The sequence below is a fragment of the Coregonus lavaretus genome (assembly GCF_964263955.1).
Source record: "Coregonus lavaretus genome assembly, contig: HAP1_SCAFFOLD_1947, whole genome shotgun sequence".
Lineage (NCBI taxonomy): Eukaryota > Metazoa > Chordata > Actinopteri > Salmoniformes > Salmonidae > Coregonus > Coregonus lavaretus.
Genome location: NW_028160748.1, coordinates 37,017 through 45,434, shown reverse-complemented (window position 1 = coordinate 45,434; position 8,418 = coordinate 37,017).

Sequence of the window (8,418 nt, the reverse complement as noted above, 5' to 3'; positions counted from 1 at the left end):
AGAGGGCGTAGTAGCCCATAGAGCTTGACCACCAAGACCTGATGAGGTCTGAGAGGTTTTCTACGAGGGGCATTTAGCGTAGGCGTGTGTGTGAATGGCTCTTCCGCAGAGAACACATCTGTTTGTGTCAGACTCTGGTGCAGTACGCCTGAGTGCCTGCTCTTTAGCTGTGCTGTTCTCATCAACACAGGGCTGATACCCCAGCTTCCCAGCCGTTGGCTACAGCAGAAGCTGTAGGAGCTGATCGTTTGACAGCAGGGTCTCACTTCCTCTCAGGGCTCAGCTGATAGACCAATGATTGATCAGACACTTACACTATACAGTACAACAGGGGTTTTATGTAATTTCAGTCCCTTGAGGGCCAAATACCTACTGTGATTATTTTATACCTGGTAGGTAATTCATCAGTTACTGTAATGTCATTGATTGGCCAGAGAGTCCCAGGTCTTAATCAGTTCCTGGTAAGAGAGAAATAATCAAACCCGCAGGGTCACCCTCCAGGGCGGTAATTGAATAGCCCGGCGGTATACAGCAGCTGTTTTACAGATTTGGAAAATCTAATTTTATATTAACTCCCCCTATGCATTGTGTCTCCACATTGTTGATGTTCTATGGACGGCAACCCAGTTTCAAACACCCCTCTACTGAGTGTTGAACGACTGCCATGTGGCAGCAAATAAAGACTGTATCAACCCCAGATGGAAAATTCCAGTGTTTCTTTGGAGACCACCTGTCCAACACAGCACATTCAATCTACTTCAAAAAACACTAATCTATGTCTCAGTATGTAGCTGTGTCTGTGTGTTTTTTTTTTTTTTTTGGGGGGGGGGGGCTTTCATGAACTAAACACTAACACTTGACTTTTTTCTCCCGTACTGTCACTGTCTTTGATGATCAAATCAAATTGAATTTGTCACATGCGCCGAATAAAACAGGTGTAGACCTTACTGTGAAATTCTTACTTACAAGCCCTTAACCAACAATGCAGTTCAAGAAAGAGTTAAGAAAATATTTACCAAATAAACGAAAGTAAAAAAATAAAAAAAAGTAACACAATAAAATAACAATGACGAGGCTATATACAGGGGTACCGGTACCAAGTCAATGTGTGGGGGTACAGGTTAGTCAAGGTAATTTGTACATGTAGGTAGGGGTAAAGTGACTATGCATAGATAATAGACAGCGGGTAAAAGCAATGTAAAAACAAATGAAGGGGGGGGGGGTCAATGTAAATAGCCCGGGTGGCCATTTGATTAATTGTTCAGCAGTCTTATGGCTTGGGGGTAGAAGCTTAGAAGCTGTTAAGGAGCCTTTTGGCCCTAGACTTAGCGCTCTGGTACTGCTTGCCGTGCGGTAGCAAAGAGAACAGTCTATGACTTGGGTGATTGGAGTCTTTGACCATTTTTGGGGCTTTCCTCTGACACTGCCTAGTATATAGGTCCTGGATGGCAGGAAGCTTGGCCCCAGTGATGTACTGGGCCGTACGCACTACACTCTGTAGCACCTTACGGTCAGATGCCGAGCAGTTGCCATACCAGGCGGTGATGCAACCGGTCAGGATGCTCTCGATGGCGCAGCTGTAGAACATTTTGAGGATCTGGGGACCCATGCCAAATCTTTTCAGTCTCCTGAGGGGGAAAAGGTGTTGTCGTGCCCTCTTCACGACTGCCTTGGTGTGTTTGGACCATGATAGTTTGTTGGTGATGTGGACACCAAGGAACTTGAAACTCTCGACCCGCTCCACTACAGCACCGTCGATGTTAATGGGGGCCTGTTCGGTCCGCCTTTTCCTGTAGTCCACGATCAGCTCCTTTGTCTTGCTCGCATTGAGGGAGAGGTTGTTGTCCTGGCACCACACTGCCAGGTCTCTGACCTCCTCCCTATAGGCTGTCTCATCGTTGTCGGTGATCAGGCCTACCACTGTTGTGTTGTCAGCAAACGTAATGATGGTGTTAGAGTCATGTTTGGCCACGCAGTCGTGGGTGAACAGGGAGTACAGGAGGGGACTAAGCACGCACCCCTGAGGGGCCCCAGTGTTGAGGATCAGTGTGGCTGACGTGTTACTGCCTACCCTTACCACCTGGGGGTGGCCTGTCAGGAAGTCCAGGATCCAGTTGCAGAGGGAGGTGTTTAGTCCAAGAGTCCTTAGCTTAGTGATGAACTTTGTGGGCACTATGGTGTTGAACGCTGAGCTGTAGTCAATGAACATTATTCTCACATAGGTGTTCATTTTGTCCAGGTGGGAAAGGGCAGTGTGGAGTGTGATTGAGATTGCGTCATCTGTGGATCTGTTGGGGTGATATGCAAATTGGAGTGGGTCTAGGGTATCCGGGATGACGCTATTGATGTGAGCCATGACCAGCCTTTCAAAGCACTTCATGGCTACTGACATGAGTGCTACGGGGCAGTAATCATTTAGGCAGGTTACCTTTGCTTTCTTGGGCACAGGGACTATGGTGGTCTGTTTGAAACATGTAGGTTTTACAGACTCGGTCAGGGAGAAGTTGAAAATGTCAGTGAAGACACTTGCCAGTTGGTCCGCGCATGCTTTGAGTACACAACCTGGTAATCCGTCTGGCCCCTGGCTTTGTGAATGTTGACCTGTTTAAAGGTCTTGCTCACATCGGCTAACGAGAGCATTATCGCACAGTCGTCTGGAACAGCTGGTGCTCTCATGCATGCTTCAGAATGCTTGCCTCGAAGCGAGCATAAAAGGCATTTCGCTTGTCTGGGCTGCTCGCTGCTGGGTTTGCCTTTGTAGTCCGTAATCGTTTTTAAGCCCTGCCACATCCGACAAGCATCAGAGTCGGTGTAGTAGGATTCAATCTTAATGCTGTATTGACGCTTTGCCTGTTTGATGGTTCGTCTGAGGGCGTAGTGGGATTTCTTATAAGCATTCAGAATAGTGTCTCGCTCCTTGAAAGCGGCAGCTCTAGCCTTTAGCTTGATGAGGATGTTGCCTGTAATCCAGGGCTTCTGGTTGGGATATGTACGTACGGTCACTGTGGGGACGACGTCATCGATGCACTTATTGATGAAGCTGATGACTGAGGTCGTATACTCCTCAATGCCATTGGAAGAATCCCGGAACATATTCCAGTCTGTGCTAGCAAAACAGTCCTGTAGCATAGCATCCGCGTCATCTGACCACTTGCGTATTGAGCGAGTCACTGCTACTTCCTGCTTTAGTTTTTGCTTGTAAGCAGGAATCAGGAGGATATAATTATTGTCAGATTTGCCAAATGGAAGGTGAGGGAGAGCTTTGTATGTGTCTCTCTGTGTGGAGTAATGGTGGTCTAGAGTTTTTTTTCCTCTGGTTGCACGTGACATGCTGGTAGAAATTAGGTAAAACGGATTTAAGTTTGCCTGCATTAAAGTCCCCGGCCACTAGGAATGCCGCTTCTGGATGAGCATTTTCTTGTTTGCGTATGGCCTTATACAGCTACTTTAGTGCGGTCTTAGTGCCAGCATCGGTTTGTGGTGGTAAATAGACGGCTACGAATAATATAGATGAGAACTCTCTTGGTAGATAGTGTGGTCTACAGCGTATCATAAGGTACTCTACCTCAGGCGAGCAATACCTCGAGACTTCTTTAATATTAGACATCGCGCACCAGTTGTTATTGACAAATAGAGACACACCCCCGCCCGTCGTCTTACCAGAAGTAGCTTCTCTGTCCTGTCGATGCATGGAAAATCCCGTCAGCTCTTTATTATTGAGGAAAAATATGTGGTTGTCCCATCTAGCTATCTTAAGATTAATGCACTGTAAGTCGCTATGTATAAGAGTCTGCTAAATGTCTGCTAAATGACTAAAATGTAAACGTGTATGTGTGTTCATCAGTTACAGTACCATGAATTGCTCCCACCAATTAATTAATATGTAAGACATAAAATCAAATCAAATCATAAAATGGCTAATTGAGTATTTTCCCTTTGGCAGTACAACACAACTAAAATCCTGTTTCTTTGCTGACAGCGTCTCCAGACAGGTTTGCTGTGAGAACAGGATTCAGCTGGATGCTGAGCAACAAGCTGTATGTGTACATTGCCACCTGCTGGTCAAACTGTATGTTACATTGCAACATCACTGCTACAGGCTGGTATGGAAGTGTCCCTTGACTCCCACATTCATAACACTGAAAACCAGTTGTATATCAGAACATTTACAATAAATGCATTTCGATAATAGCTTATGGAATGCTTATTAAAAACCAACGCCTCTAACAGAAAAACAAGGTAGTCTACGAATGTCATGTAAATAATGTGTATTCACAAATGAATCAGCTGGCATACAGAATCAAAGCACAATTCCACCAAATCAACTTAAATGAATAAGCACAGACTGAATAAAAAATGCAAAATGCAAAATCAAGCCTATTTTAGTTGAGCAACAATGTCTTTGTCCTAAAATTCAGCAAGCAATTAAATCAGGATTTATCTTACCTGCTATGTTGTTAGTCTGTGTAATAATTCTAAGGAAAGAAGTCCACACAAGAAAACTGTAAAAAAAAAATATATATATATATATCATAGTGACTCAACTCACATAATAAATTCAAGCAAGCGCTTAGAGGTCAGAAATAGCCTTCCAAACGTTTTTTTTTTTTTAGATGCAACAGCCTACAGAGGAAACTTCACATGAAAATCAATACAACATCCCTTCAACAAGTCTTTGAGAATGATAGATGATGTACAGTATGTAGTGATAAAACGACTTTTAAGCTATAATCAGTTTCCTAGTTTTCAAACGGTTTGCTTCCGTTTGGTTCTTAAACGATAAACGGTTTCCATTTCAAGACATAAAAATCTACACCCCTGGCCTCCACAACATGGATTCCCCCTTCCTGACACACCCACTCAAACCAGGAAGTGACTATGGTGTGGCTAAGGAGTGACTGGGGCGGAGCCCACAGCCTATGCATATCTCAAGAAACCATGGAAACGTGTGGGTTACAGTGTGTTGTTCTGCAGATATGTAAGGGATAATCAACGAGGGGTTATGCATTCTATGGAAAATAATGAACAACGTGGAAGTTGTGTTCCACGATGCGCTAGCAGAGTTGAACTACTAACCTTCCACGAAGTTGCATTATTTTCCATAGAGAACGCATAGAGCCCCGAGTTGATTATCCTTTTATACCACAGGAGGCTGCTGAGGGGAGAGCGGCTCATAATAATGGCCGGAACAGAACAAATGGAACGCCATCAAACACCTGGAAACCATGGGTGCGCTCGTAAATTCGCTCTGGCTATCTACTCCGATTTCAGAGCACTCACGTCTAAGTGTGTCAGAGCACAGAATAACTGATTAATTTACAAACGCTCAACATCCGTTGAATATGGCTCGGCAAAAAAGCGTATTTAAATTGTTGCCAGCAGCACAGTTACAGTCACCAATGCTCTGGATAACATGAAAACAGCCTAACCAGCTCTGCTAGGGTGAGAAAATGTGTCATTTATGTCTGGAAGTAGCTAGCAAGCTCGCTAACTTTAGCCAGTTAGCTTGGGTGCTTGACTGCCTTTGTGAGGTCAGAACGCTCGGATCAACCCTACTCCTTCCAGAGCGTCCAGTGAGCGCTCCGAGAGCGAAACGCTCTGAATTTACTAAAGGGCAATCTGACAACTCTCTGAATTTACGAATGCCCAGAGCGCACTCTCAGCGCTCTCTGGCACTCCAGAGTGAATTTACGACTGCACCCCATGTGTTTGATGTATTTGATACCATTCCACCCATTCTGCTCCAGTCATTAGAACGAGCCCATTCTCCCCAATTAAGGTGCCACCAACCTCCTATGTTTTATACCATGGCTATAATTTAACACATTTGCAGCTAGAAATGTGTTCAACATCCACTGAAGTATCTAGCAAGTTTACTAGCTACAGTAGTTGCCTTGGTAACCAAACAAACAGACTTGCTAGTTTAGCTAACCAAACCATCCGTCCTAGCTTGAAATTATGAAAATGGAATTCAACAATGGAAATAATATTTTCAATTTTACTTTTGCTTTCAAAAGCAGCTCAGCCTCAAACATAGAACATTTAGGACTGAACTATAGCCATTAAATTCTACCGTGCTGGGCGACAGGTAGCTTAGTGGGTAAGAGCGTTGTGCCAGTAACCGAAAGGTCACTGGTTCTAATCCCTGAGCCGACTAGGTGAAAAATATGTCAATGTGCCCTTGAGCAAGGCACTTAACCCTAATTGCTCCTTTAAGTCGCTCTGGATAAGAGCGTCTGCTAAATGACTAAAAATGTAAAATGTAAAAATGGTTGCCAGGTGACGTACAATGCCTCCTGGTGGCCATGTTGGAAGACCACCGCATTAATTCTTCCTTCATCAACAGCTACATGATAACAGTCCCTAAAACTACTTGATTCATCACTATGGTCAATTTATGTGGCTGCTCTAGCAAGGCAGGAAAGAAAATGGGGAAAAAATATTTTGACATATTACCCGCAATCATGAAACACCAAGGAGATAAGACTCAAGAACTGACAGAAAAGCGAAGAAACCTTTTTGCCCGTCAAGATTTGAACCCAGACAGCTGTTAGTACTGATCTTTCCATCACTGGTAAGTCTGATTTCGAGTTTAGTTTAGTTGTTATGGTAACCAGGTGTTAACAACAAGACTAAGTAGCCAACATTAGCTAGATAGCTTGTAGTCTATCCAGCATGAGTCTCTCTCAAAGGCGACGTGTGAGTTTCAAGTTTTGAGGGAAGCAATATTTTTCATAAAAATGTACCTTCATAATATAGCATTGAATGCATCTTTCATCGCATTTGCAGACTAATGTAAGCCTACTATTCCTAATGTGATGAGTAGATTGGATAGTGAAAATGTAGGCTATTAATATAACTCAATCTAATCACTGTGCATGGCTGAGCACGTAGTGGCATAGGCCTATAGGCTAAATCAGAGACGTTTCTTCTATTTTCTTTGCACGGGAAAAATGTGGCCTTTAATAATTACATTTCAGGTAATTCTACTACACTTTATATGACTGGAGACATTAGCAGAATCTTCTTTAATACGACAAATCACAGGGTAGCCTAGGCCTACTCTGCTGACACTGACAAACAGATAAATAAAAACGACCTTGTCTTTAATACAACTACTGAATACTTATTGTAAGTGCTAATGGAGAAATATTCTGGATCAATGAAGTAGAAAGGGGTAGTATGCGACATGTGGCAAACGGTTGCTGAGTAACCATGTTATTGGCATGCTGGCTGAGTTGCCAGGCGACCGACAGACAGCTTGCAGATGTAGTCAGCTGTTACATCAGAGGCAGATTTATGAAACAATAGGGTATGCCAATGGTGAGGCAGGAAATGGATAAGGGCTCTAAATATAGTCACTAGAGAGGCACTGGAAGTAACGGTGTATTGTAATAACAAATCACAGTTACTGTATAATGGTTTGCACTAGATCTCATGCAGCTTTTTCCCAAAACGTTATGGAACACTTATGTAGAACAAACATGCCTCTCCGCTCTATTAATGACATTTCTATCTGCAATGTTCCACAACGTTTGCCTAATGAACATGGCCCAGGTGAACACCCTGGCTCCCACAATTACTCATTTCATCGGTCTCTGCCCCGTTTTCCTACTCCTCTATCTGATATCAGCTTTTTTGTCCAACTCCTATTCACACTTCCACTCCTTCTATTCCGCTCTCTCGTTCACTCACTCCCTCTGCTGACGTCACAGAACACAGAACACAGGAATCCATAGGTCAGCTCCATTTCTTATGAATAATCTAAACAGGAGCACAGACACTGATGCAGATAAAGACACACTCAAACACATACTCAGACACACACACACACACACACACACACACGATGTAGAGAATAACAAGCTCCCTTTCTAAATTATAACATCATCTTATCTTAAAGATGCAACATGCAGAAAACAATCCGCCATTTCCTGGTTGCTAAAATTCTAATAGTTCGCCAAATTTCAATTTATGTGACAAAATAAGCAATACTGTAGAGAATCATTGTACCATCTAAACCGCTGTGAAATATATTTTCAATAACCAAAAATATTGTATTTTCAGTTGTTTGAAGCTGGTGTACAAAAACGAAAGTAAAAGATGCAAAAACGAAACTTAAAGAGGAATTTCACCCTATGGGAATCTGGAATTGTTTTTATCCTGTCCTAGGCATTTCTAGGTCAGTGAAATGTGCTTCACACATAATTGCCCAGGAGGAAGGCAGGTCTGGGCTTCGCAAGATGAATAATACACCCTATGATGGCTTCCAGTATATTGATGGGGGGTGGGGGGGGGGGGGGGGGGGGGGGGGGTAGTAGTCCTGCTTTGTGGCATTTTGCGAAGGCTCTATGTGATACTGATCGCAATATACATGTTTGTACGTGTAGATATGGTTGTCCTTGTTTGATAGAGCCA